Below are 10,730 nucleotides of genomic sequence, written 5' to 3'. Positions count from 1 at the left end.
AGGGAAGGCAAAGCCCGAGTGTAACCGAAATGACTTTTCCCCAAAGTTGCAAGGGTGAAGGGCATAAAAACTTACAAGTCTGAAAAGCAAGTCCATGAGAAGGGGTGAATGGTTAACACTTACATAAGCAAGTGAACAGTTTGGCCTCAAGAAAACACACAGGAAGAAAGAGACTAGATAAACAAAGCTGAGATTGTTTGGCACATTATGTATAGACACACACACAGAGTTAATATATGTATTTACTGAGTAGGTGAGAGAAACAATGACTCTCAATTCTCATTAGTGAAATCCCAGCGTGCCAGGTCCTAGTTAAATGAGTATTTCATATACTTTATATATAGCTATATATACGTAGTTAGATATACTTAAATATTTCTCTCGCCTACTCAGTTAATACTGGATTATCTCATGCAGAGCAGGACAGTTACCCTGGAAAAGGCAGGAAGAGAGTTACCTTAAAATATACCAGAACCCCATTGCTGAGATACTGGGGTCTCACTTCATTTGCCTAAACGTGGCAATCTAATGCTCACAAAGATGCTTCACAGAGCCAGCAGACACATAACATGGACCAGGAGAGATCTGTGCCACCCTGCCTTGGCTGCTGTAAGCCAGGTGGGATACCCAGAGATACCTAAGCTTGTCTAACAATTAAGCCCCAATTTTCAGCTCCTGTCCTGCCACTCCTTTCTTGATTAGGACAGGAAATTTTTGCTTTGTGGAAAGTTTATAGAGGTATGAGAACAACGCCAAACGTAAGTCTTGCAAGCAGCAAAACCCCCCCAGTATCGGGGCTTGTAGCACCAAAGCCTACTCTCAGCCATGGTTTACAATCTGACCCAACAAAACCAGGTGTGAACACATCCACAGTTGACTGAGGAGCATAAATCCTACCAGAGGTATCTACATTTTAATCCAGAACATGGTTACTCTAAGCCAGGTTACTTCTGAGTTAGAATAATGAGGGGTTTTGCTGACTGCAGCTTTCCAGGACTGCAGCTCTGTTGTCCCTGTCAGGCCGTCCTGCGCTACCACTCACTAAGTTTTTGTCTGTGGGGTGTCTTTCCTGTCATGGGCACAAGCCAACCGCAGATTTCAGCTAGCCTGTCGTAGGGACTCTCTCAGACTCGTCTCCCTTAGAAGAAGCTATCAATCTTTAAGGTAAGATTGTACCAATTTTGGCTCATGTTCACAAAGGAAACCGATCAAGAAAGATTCACTGTAGAGTTGGGAAATATTCTTGCTTTCTTGCTTGTGCTTTTCCTGACTTCATTCAGGAATAGTAATTCTGGATCATCACCCAAAAGAAGGAGCACAAGTGTGCAGCCTGGTTTGTGGAAACAGCATCTCCAGCGCGAGTGGCCTTGCCAGGCAGATGCAGCAGCCTTACAAGGAATGGTGGAACCTCCCAGCTGGTGCTGCCGCTCCCAGGGAAGCTGTTCCAGATGTGCAAGGGAGTGGGACTTCCTCACAGACAGTGGGGATCTGCCTAGAAAACCCCTTGCTGTAGTGTAAAGCTTTCTTTATTAATCAATTGCAGTGAGGTCTATCAAAGTACCTGGTGGAAAACACATGGGTCTGGAGGTGGATTTTTTTAAAATTATTTTTTAAATTCAGCCAGGTTGTTGTCTTGACTCTTACTTCTCTCATCTACAGGTCAGATTTGCAGTGCTTGCACTGAAGACAGATCCATGTATTTCCAGGGACTGGCACATCACAGCAGATGACTAAACACTCTGAAAAACACATTCCTACAATATCTCTGTCAAACAAACTACTAACAGGAAGGCTGTACCAAAGCAAACCACCCAGACATAACAATGCCTGAAAGTATACATTTATTTAATGTGTGCTTCCCCTCAAAGGAACACAAAGTCATTTTCCTTTTTGCCATTTCTCTGCCTGTCCTGTTAAGTCCTTCATTTCTGCACAGTGCAGAACTACAAGGAAATGGCCTTGGAAACCCTGTTGTGTCTTAATAGAAAAGACTAATTAGCCTTTCTCCCCTTTCTTTGGTGAAAGAACACACTCCACATTGTACACAGGGTGGCAACACAGGTACAGATTTACCCCAACTGTGCGTATTTGTCAATCTTTTCCAAAAGGTGCTGCCTTTGCATAGGATCTGGCACATTAATTATCAATCCCACACTTACTAGGAAGTTGAAGTATACGGACCAGGAAGCAAATGCAGTGGAATTGAACTGATGTAAGTAAATAGCCAAAGCAATTTACAGAGCACAGCACTGACAGGTAAAGTCTTGCTCCTAACAGAACCAAGATTCTTATTTCCTTTTTCTTCTGACAGCATGACCACTGAAAAAATCTGGCAAACATGCCTGAGCAAGAAATCTAAAGAAGGGTTGAGTATTATAGAAGTAGGTAACAAGAATTCCTTTCATGCTTTTACAGCCAGAAGAGGCAAGTGTGCAATACAACTTCAAAGGATTGTAAACTCAAGGTTAAAAAGCATTGCTTTGCTCCTCAGATTCTCCAGATCCTTGTAATTGTTAAGACACCCATAAGTGTATCAAAACCTTGGTACATCGTAGACCTCCAAACCTTGACTGACAACTGAAATCTAGTAACAAGACAGTTCTAGACAATAAGATCTTGGTTTAATTAAGCACATGTAGGACCTGAATACACTGGGTTCAAATATTTAAAATGTTAAATCTCAAACCCATCTCAAAACCTGAAAACTAAGTCTAATGGTAAGTATGAGCTTGTTTCTCATCCTGAATCTGAATTACAACATGTGTTCTTACTACCCCTCGTGCTAACAAATCACACTAACTTGCATTATATTTTTAGATTAGATGGAATTAGGCATTGGATTCTTTTCCTACTGAAGTATTATCACTCTAGTCAGCAGCAGCCAGACCAGAAAGTAGATTTATAATCAAGTATATAGACTCAGTAAATAGAAAGTGCAATCCAAAAAGGCACACTGAAGTGGTTTCCATTAGGCACAAGACACCCGGGGATTCTCTTAAGCATCAAGCTGATAGCAGAGCTTAGGAATAATATACAGCACAAGTTTAAGACAGCTGTCACTCCTGGTCACTAATAGCTTTTTTTAAAAAAGAAAAAAATTAAATCACAAATATATCTGAAGTGTTTGTCTGCACAGCTAGCTTGCCACTCAGTTAAGAATCTGTGGCTTTTATCACATATAACACTTTTCACACCAAGAAAACACTTTAAAAGGGGCAGCTCTAATTTAATTGGGAGGGGTGGGGGGGATGTTTACCATGGCTCCCCTGTGCTCTCACCACCCCGCTAATGTTTCTTGAGCTGAATTCTCAGCGTTTTCAACAGAGCAAGTCCGTATTCAGTGGCCTCCTTGTAGAGAGCGCTGTTAGTTAGCTTTGGTCCTGTGTAAAATAGCTTTTCTATCTGGTGAGCATTTCTAATCTCCGCAAAGCAAGTATGGAAATTTTATTCCCCATGTTTTGGGGCAAGCTTTGATACCCTGGGGCTGCAATGGAACAAAAACCTAAGAGGCTCTCTTTTACTCTTTCAGCAATTAATGAATCTAAATTAACACCATGGATCCAAGACTGAACAAAACTGCTCAAGGCATAACCAGACATAGCACTCAGGACGGAAGCTTAGCAAGCTTTTCCAACCCTTGCTGCAACACTGAATGTACTTTCTTTATAGCTCTCACATTTATATCACACAACAAGGGCTTGAGAGGTGTGGAACACCACCAAAAACAGGAAGGATTTGCAATTGCTTGACTACAATTTAGAAACCTGTAACTTCATCACTATTTACATTGCCATAGGCTAGTTTTTGTCAATGTTTTTGTAAATCAAAGACTTAAAACTCAGCTATAATGTATAGTCTGAGAAGGAAGAGTTAGAGTTGTTTTCTACTTCTACTCTGTAATCCTCATAAGACATTAAAAGGTATTCGTTCAAAGACAATACTTTTGGGGTATTTAATCAACCTTTAAAAAACCATTTTGTCATTTCAAACAAGTCTTTGCTATTTGGTTACTATTCAGGACATACCGTTTTTGACCTTTAAAAAGTGATTTGCAAAAAACTTCCTTGAGATGATTCCATACAGTGACACATTTGTGCTGCAAGCAAAGAAATGCCACTGCATGCAAAACTAAGACTGAAAATCCTCTAGTGCCATATAGATTGCTTTACATTAGTAGAATCAGCTGGGATTGTTGTTCTCCCACTAGAGCTGCAAATGACTGAGCATTTAGCAAGGCTATTACTCTAACATCACCCTACTTTTTTGAACAAGACACAGTTACTAGGTGTCAGTCTGCAAATAATTTATGAGTCTGTAACATAATCCAGAAATAAATATTTGCGTTGGGCTTTGAGACTTGTTTCTTTTTCTTAAAGGAAAAGAGCACTGACCTTCTACTCAGTTACAAAAATGCAAGAATTAAGTCCACAAACACAAATTCCCTGCAACAACCAAAGGCCAGGAATTTACATACACTTTAAAAGAGATGTGAGCCATCAAATACACTCAGTGAATTTAAGTAAAACCACCCAGACATTCTGACAACTCTACTCAAATTCTACAGCTCTTGATGGGATAGAAGATGATGGGGCCTGACTGCAGCAAGGTAAGCTGTCTTTTTCTGCTTTTCCAGTTGTTGCAGTCCAGTATAGAAGTGCTTTTCCCAAATCCATCTAAGGGCTCGCAGGCTCTGCTCCTTGCAAAAGGAGCCACACAGCTTAAAGGCTTGTTTGAAGCAAAAGTGCCAGGACAAGCATTCATTATAGATAACCACTGACCCAGGTAACCTGGTAAGACTGAAAGGAATCGAGGGCTGGCAGCACAGAACCAATAGCTGCTCATCTCCAAATTCCCAACCTATAATCACATGACATTTTACTCCATCCATGAACACTGCAACACCGAACACTGCTTCAATGATTAAAGATATTAGTAAAAAGTAATCTGCAGAGAAACATCTTAGTGCCCTAAGAGTGACCTAGGTAACATCTTTCCTTCTTTGCTTTAGTTTCTAATGGAATCTAATTTCCTGACTTACCATAAGAACAGAAAATACTGTCTGAAGTTAAAGTGTTTTGGTTTTTTTTAAGGGCATAGTTAGCCCATCCATCAACTATGCACAAAAAGGAAAACTGTTTAAAAAAATATTATAGAAAAAGTTTCTACAAGAAGCTTTCTAGATATTTTTTCCATACTTAAAAAGAGTTAAAAGAAAGGAAAGAAAACCCAAGCTTGTTCTCTACAATCCCAGCAACAGCTACACTCATGTTTAGCAGCTTTGTATAAAAATACAGTATTTTTTCAAAAACCTTTTCTTCAATTTGTACTAAATATAAACCACAAAAAGCTTTAGCTCATAATCCTCAGAAAGAAAAGCTAAAGCTTAATACATATACAGCTCAGAAAAATAACCCAAAATTAAGAAAACAATGTAACTTTTTACTCTCTAATACTATCAAGTGGTTTCTTCAGAATAATTTGTTCCCATGTTAATTAAGCAATCCTACTCACTAAGAAATGTATAACTGATTCCATAGCTTCCTCTCAAAAAAACAAAATACAATGCATACTTTTTTCTTTATAAGAAATAATTAGCTTCACCAAAAAAACCCCCCACAAACAAACAAAAGGAAATAGGACTGTCCCCTGTGAATTTAAGCATTCCTGGCTTGATTAGCTCATGGGAATCAGACCAATGAGTGTGCAGGAGGGAAAGGCCTTAGGTTATAAATGCTCACACTGGGCAACATGCTATATAAATGTTTTCTTTTTCTGTGAAGCAATTGAGGAAATAGTGGGAAAACTTTTGGTTTTTCTTCAATATGAACAAGCTTTTTAAGTTTATGCTGACTAAAAGTCAGGGTAAGCTTATGGAATGGATTTTAGATGTTTTCTGTTGTTGTGAAATAACTGAAAAGGAATGAAATATTAAATTTTATAGCAATTTAACTTTTGTATTTATTTAAACAGTAAAAATTTTTATAAAAGGCATGTAGAGTTATTTTTCATTGAAGATACTATAAAAAGTTTTCTGTGTTAGCTGCTTAAGCATAAATGTTTTGAAATACGAAAAGCAGTTGAGGTATAAATAATAACTTTTCAAGTAAACTGCTTTATAGTTATTGTAAGTTTATGTATTGGTTTTCAACTAAAATATTACAGGCTTTTTTAGCTCTATACAGGAGCCATTGCCTTGGTAGAAACAAAAGCTATAAGGCTGTTTCTACAGAGATATTAGAAAAAAATTAATAGTTTATCCTGTGACTGTTTTAAGATGATGTAAGTAAAGATAACTTATTGCATGGTTGCTCCTCAACTTTACTGAAAGTGTTATACTTCAGTTAGTGACTTATTCCTGTGTTAGAGCGGTTTAGTCTTAAATTTACCTTTTTCCCTGATTATTAGTTGAAAGAAGAGCTGTGTAGTTCTCCTTTGCTTTTATGAAACCTGATCCATGATGAGATAGCACATAAGGGTGCTGAGATGAGGATTTACCAGTGAAAGGGCAGGATCAAATGAATTACTTGGTCTGTTCACTTCAGTGCTATGCTGAAGTCTTCAATAGTGTAAACATGCCTGAAAGCAGAAGCTAAGCATGTCAAGATGCTAATGAAGAAGCTAATTAATAAATAGTAAGATGAGTATATGAAATATTGAAGTATCTTTTTGGATAGCAGAAGGCTTGTTTGTGTCCTAGTGAGTTGATAACAGCCCACATACAGGTTCTGCTCTTATCTTTACAGTCATTTCAGACTCAAACTGAGGCAAAACCCAATTTCTTGGCAGCTGTGCAAGCATATAAGGGGTGATGTACTCTTTATGCTCTAACGGGCGTAATTGAGGTACAGCATAACCTACTGTCCTGGCTTAGACTGTCCCTTCTGAAGTCAGCTCCATCAAAGTGTTTGGGAAGAAGAGCAGGTGACAGAAAACAGATTATTTTCCCTTATCCTCTAGAGGATTAAGCTCCTTAATCCTCAGGTTCTGGATGTTGCCAGATAAGGACCTCCATATGTGGCAACAGAAGGCAGTCATGAAAAGGAAGGTATTCGTGGAGGGCTTGCTGGCAACTTGGTAGTTAAGTTCATATTGACTGCTGCCAGTGGCAGCATCCAGCCCTTCAGGCTTAGGCTATGCTCTAGCAAGCGTCTGTGCTTGATGTAAGTGAAAATGTGTGAACTCTCCTGTAAATGGATGCTGAAAAGAAAGGATTCAATTTCTGTTATGTATTTTTTTTTTGCGCTAGGATTTTGAGTCAGTGACCAGAAGAGATGTTAGGCTACCATTACAGGTCTACAGCATCCCTGCCAGCAGCAAGTGAGCACGTATTTCCCTATCAGCTCTATACAGCTTTCTGACCAAATGCTGAGGCTGTGCTTTATTTTCAGTACTAAGGCTGTCCTGGTACCTGCAACATCAGTGGTGCCTAACAGCCGGAGTGTGTCTCGGCAGGCACTATGCATGGATGTGCTTCCTACACAGAAACCCAACTGTTTTAAGGGTTTCAGGAAAGCCAGAACTAACCTGAAGCAGTAGCTTCAGGTTGCCACTGGCAACCTGTTAGCATATGTGTGCTTAGGTGGTTATGGCAGGCTGTGATATTCTTACCATCATAATGAAAAACCTTTTATTGAGGAAAGTCTTGGAATGAGAAGTAATGTTAATAATTTCGGACCCCTAACAATGCCATGTTTAATCCTTAATTTTATTTTCATAGTCAATATGTGCCTGTATATAAGAATAATTATTGGTTAGAAGTCATTTAGCAATAATCGATAAGTATACTGTATAAAATAATAATGTATATCTTTGTTCTACAATGTAAATAAGCAGTTACCTAAAGGAAATATAATAAGCTATACAATTTAAGAGGTAAGCTTTCTATTGCCTTGTTTTAAAGGTAAACTAATAAAAGACACTGAGCTAGAAATTTTTTTTGTCCTTGTTGAGGTTTCACATTTAATGCTGACCATTTCTATACACGCACTGTTTGAGATGTATTGTGAAATCATTTCCCTGAAAATGGGAGGGAGTATCACTTCTAAGGAGCTTTAGACACTGTCCTGCTGCACTACTCAAGCCAGAATCTGCCCTCCCTTACCCTGCAACATAAGGGCCTGAAGAAAATAACCCCCAGCTGCCAATGAGATGGTGAACAGCTGGGGAGGGAGGAAGAGTGCAAGTGTGAGCTATTGGTATTCAACTGCTCTCTTTGTTAGAGCAAGGGTGGCTGAGTGTTATTGCCCATGTATAATGGGTCAGGCAGGTCAAGAGGAAAAGGCAAGGTCTGTGGGGGATAAGCAGCACTTGGTAACACAAATGCATTTTTAACTCTCCTGCTGCTCTGTTTGATTAAATTAATCAGGGAGTGTAGCTCTCATCAGGTGTCCTGAGCCCTACCAGTGGCTGAGTGTTCTTCACACAGAAGAATAGTCATCCTTGCTCTACTTAAACTGGCACTGACTTGACTCACATCTGGTCCATCAGAGATGGCCCTGTGTGTTAGTCCCTTGCCCAATCCTCCCATCTTTTCCTGGGGAACATGCTGCGTGTGGAGAAACATCCTGATCTCTCGTGTGTTGCTGCATGCTTCTGCCAAACCCTTCCCTTGTAACTACCAGAAGCATCTGCTGTCAGCTCCTTCTGCGTGTGTCTAGCCTGAAGATGGGGACAGCAAGGATGTTTTGTCTTCAATGAAAAGATTTGATATACCTCACCTGTTGTTTCAGGCTGTCTGTGCAACCAGGTTTGTCAATGCCCTCATCAGTTACTGCATCAGGGTGAATGATATCTGACCCCTCCTGATGGGAAGGAAGACCAGCATGCGAGTTTCATGGTGCTTTTGTGAAACAAGCTAAATCCCTCATTGTGTTGTGGAGGCTGTGCAGCACTGATCTGTTAGCAGCCTCTGTTGGATTTTTTTCCTATCAAGGGGGTTCATGTAGGAGGAGAGTTGCCTCCTCCTATCAAGGGGTTAGCAAGAGCACCTCTGTTGCTTCCCCTGTGGCAGAGATATGGTCAGTACAACTGTTCATTGCCTTGAAACAGGTGTGTACTGAAGTAGCTTATTGGAGCTTGATGCGAAGTATTTTGTATCAATGAAATAATTTCCATCGTAAGTGTGATAAGTTTTACCAGGATCAAGAAGCCTTCTCTTGATAACTTATCACTGCTCAGAAGTAGGAATAGTAATACCAGTGTCAGGCATCATTTTATTCATATTCCTGGCATGCACATGACATGTTAAGTTTTATTTAGCCTACTGTCAGTAAAGTGGAGTAAGTGTATTCATAGAAAAGCCTTTAAAAGGCAGCTTTTTTAGAGAGCTAGCAACACTTTCTGCTTGCATGGCATTTGCAGTGCAATTCAAGGTAAGAGAAGAGAATTTAATATATTTGTAGCACCGATCAAGGCTGATTTGTACTTATGACGCTTTATAGAGCGGTAAAGTTTGGTTGAAGAAAGACACATGAATGAAGAATTAACAATTCACTACTGGGTCTAAAGCTGTGGTTTCATGTAACAATTCCTAGGGCAAGAAATCAGGTTAACGAGGTGCTTACCACCTCACCCCCATTTATTGGCTGTTATTAGTTCCCCCCCATATATAGCTTGATTGCTTGGCCAGCCTGTGAGTGTAAATAGGAGCAGTTGCTTCTGTAAGAAGAAGTAGGAATGCAGAGATGATGATCGGATGAGTTTGTTTTAAAACTGGTTTGTCTGACAAAGGAGCTATAATTTTGAAGCATAACATGTTTAAAAACAGTATTGTATTTGTCATGTTATTTCCTGCACGCATCTAGGCACCTGGTGAAAAGGCAGGGCGCTTGCTTCATCAGTCATGAATACAGAGCAAGGTATGCTTTTGAACTACCTATGTTCTCTGCAATGAGGTAAGGTCTCTGTTGGTTTTTTTTATTTTCCCTAGGGAACTTGTATTTCTGGGGAAGATAGTGCCTCTGTGTCTGGAAAGGTTCCAACTTTGTCCAGCTGAAGCTTTTATAAAAAATTGGCCTGTTTCTCAGCAGCACTACCTGTGAACATATTCACATGATGGGGCTACGGACATTACCTCTTCAACCGCATAAATTGCATAAGAAGTGTTGAACATGGTATTTCATTTAGAAAAAAAACCCAAAGGCTGGGCTTTGAAAGCTACTGGGATTTAGCTGTGTTAGAACAGATAAAACATTAACAGAACTTCATGTTTTGTCATTAAATAGTTATTCTTTAGTCAGGGAACTTGTTACAGAGTTGCAGCCCCAAGGCTCCATATCAAATCATTGATATGCTGAATATGACCTGCCAATACCTAGCATAGGACTTTTCTTTAGTTTGATCATTTTAGTGCAACAATGAAGTGAACAGGAAAGAGAAGATGCTTTTGAACACCAATTCTAGGCAGGTAAAAGCCCTACTGAAGGCTTTCTTCATAAACAGGTAAGGCTTTTTAAAATTCTCTTCTTATGAGTCTTGGGCTCAGTTGAAGAGTTCACTTCATCTTTATGTCCCGAAGATCTACTCTGGGCTGCAAGAGCCTTGGGCACTGCACCTGGAGATCACAGTATGAGCACAAACCTACCCAGGCTGCGGATGTACCCATTGCCCTGGACGTAGCACTGGGTGCAGTGGATAGACCGTGCTTCGTGGTCCTCGTGCATGCTGTTCATGGCTGTGTGCGTCAAAACACTGCACTCTTCTAATGTGCTGGAGTGGGGAGCCAGTGCTGA

Source organism: Aptenodytes patagonicus, chromosome 4 (genome assembly GCF_965638725.1).
Source record: "Aptenodytes patagonicus chromosome 4, bAptPat1.pri.cur, whole genome shotgun sequence".
In the NCBI taxonomy this organism is placed as follows: Eukaryota; Metazoa; Chordata; class Aves; order Sphenisciformes; family Spheniscidae; genus Aptenodytes; species Aptenodytes patagonicus.
Note: the sequence above shows the minus strand (reverse complement) of the source record.